Source organism: Prunus avium, unplaced genomic scaffold (genome assembly GCF_965620075.1).
Source record: "Prunus avium unplaced genomic scaffold, drPruAviu1.hap1.1 HAP1_SCAFFOLD_26, whole genome shotgun sequence".
Taxonomy (NCBI): domain Eukaryota; kingdom Viridiplantae; phylum Streptophyta; class Magnoliopsida; order Rosales; family Rosaceae; genus Prunus; species Prunus avium.
This window is the reverse complement of record NW_028276885.1, coordinates 60,001-62,500: the sequence shown is the minus strand read 5'-3', so window position 1 is coordinate 62,500 and position 2,500 is coordinate 60,001.

Below are 2,500 nucleotides of genomic sequence, written 5' to 3'. Positions count from 1 at the left end.
CGCCGAAAGCCATCCTCGACATACCCGTGCATTGAGAAGGTTTGGTGGCCGTACTCCCAACACAAAAGCATACCGAGGACAACCCCAAGCAAAAATTCATTTGAAGCCAACCCATCGTCGCCCACAACTAGTGGGTGAATGGTGTGCTTCCCGGGGTTGGCATAGACATTCCCTCGCATGCAAAAGATTGTCGATGCGAAAGATTATCTATGCCAACCCCGGGAAGCACACCATTCACACACTCCCGACCGGTGTGGTGTGGCGGTGATTGGATAGTTACGGATTGAGCACTTGCCAAGGATCAAAATGTGTCATTTAGAAGAAACATTTTCAAAAAGTTTTTAAAATCTTGTGGGTTTGCAACTCATAAGAGCGTCACTTTCAACGTCCCCGGTATTGGATTGAGTTTCTAAAAACAACCGTGCACACCGAGGTTAAACTTTACCGGCTCCACTCCGACTCGCCGCTCGCCCACAATTTGTTTGCAACGAAACATTTGTTTTTAATTTTGTTGGTTTGAAATTGTTTTGAAAAGGTTCTTTAAATCTAGTGGGTTTGCAACTCATAAGAGCGTCACTTTCAACGTCCCCGGCATTGGATTGAGTTTCTAAAAACAACCGTGCACACCGAGGTTAAACTTTACCGGCTCCACTCCGACTCGCCGCTCGCCCACTAGTCCGAAGGCAACAAAACATTTGTTTTTCATTTTGATGAAAATTTCTGTTTTTAAATCTTGTTGGTTTGAAATTGTTTTGAAAAGGTTCTTTAAATCTTGCGGGTTTGCAACTCATAAGAGCGTCACTTTCAACGTCCCCGGCATTGGATTGAGTTTCTAAAAACAACCGTGCACACCGAGGTTAAACTTTACCGGCTCCACTCCGACACGCCGCTCGCCCACAAATCCGAAGGCAACAAAACATTTGTTTTTAATTTTGATGAAATTTTTTGAAAACATTGGCTTGGCAAGCCCCAATCCGCGACTATCCACCCACCGCCACCCCACACGGGTGGTTGTTGTTGCGAAATGAGGTTGTGGTCGACATGCCCGTGCATTTGAGAAGGAGTTCCTAGCACTCCATGCTCTCCCATGCCAAAAAATAGCCTAGACAACCCCATTTCGCAACTTTCCACGCCTTTTTTTTCCTCCCTCACCCATGGCGGCGGCGTGGTGGCGGCGGCCGGATTCCGGCCACCACCGCCATGGGTGGCAGCCCCCCGACCCCGACACCAAACCCATAATACCGAGGCAACATATCGAGGCAACATGACATGGGTGTGGCGTGGGGGAAGGGGGCTGCAGCTAGGAAGGCATGGGCTGCCATGCATATGCAGGCAACACACACCCCCCTATATAGCATTTTATGCATTTAGCCCTTTGACAGGAAGAGACATCACCTATGCGCGAGGAGTCATAATGGGCTCTAAATAATTCAATACAAGGTATTTGGACGTGATTTTTTGCAGGGATACTAAGAAACATGCAATCTATGATGGGAAAAAGTTTCATAAATTTTTGAAGTCGGGAAGTATTTTTTATTAGTTTTAGAAGTCGTAAAATTGAAAAAATCATTAAAACAAATCCGGGAGGAATTTTTTAGTTTTGTAAGTTGGAGAAGGTCCTAAAAATCATAGACTACTTATGGGGAGCTTATTGTGCGAGGAAATTTCAATAAAAACGGGGTTTGACAAGATTTGAAAAATTCTGTCGACATTTGAAAAAACCTGGAACCATGCTGCCGGCATGCTGCGCACATGCTGCGCGCATGCTGCGCGCAGACTGCGCGCATGCCATGGCAGGACAAGTTTTGCTAGCCTCACTGTCTACAGATGCGCAAGCTGCGCGCACGCTGCGCACAGGCTGCGCGCATGCTGCGCACAGACTGCGCGCACGCTGCGCGCATGCCATGGCAGGACAAGTTTCGCTAGCCTCACTGTCGACAGATGCGCAAGCTGCGCGCAAGCTCCGCGCACGCTGCGCACAGCCTGTGCGCATGTTGTGCGCATGCTGCGCGCAGGCTGCGCGCAGGCGCCGCGCATGCCATGGCAGGACAAGTTTCGCTAGCCTCACTGTCGACAGATGCGCAAGCTGCGTGCACGCTGCGCACAGGCTGCGCACAGCGCATGCCATGGCAGGACAAGTTCGCTAGCCTCACTGTCGACAGATGCGCAAGCTGCGCGCACAGGCTGCGCGCACGCCATGGCAGGACAAGTTTCGCTAGCCTCACTGTCGACAGAATCAGCACGCTGCGCGCAAGCTGCGCGCACGCTGCCGGCATGGTGCGCGCACGCTGCCGGCATGGTGCGCGCACGCTGCCGGCATGGTGCGCGCACGCTGCCGGCATGCTGTGCGCACGCTGCGCGCGCGCATGGCAGGACAAGTTTCGAAAATTTCTGTCGACAGTCTCAGCAGCGCGCACGCTGCCGACATGCTGTGCGCACGCTGCGCACAGGCTGCCGGCATGCTGCGCGCAGCCCATGGCAGGACAAGGTCCGAAAAATT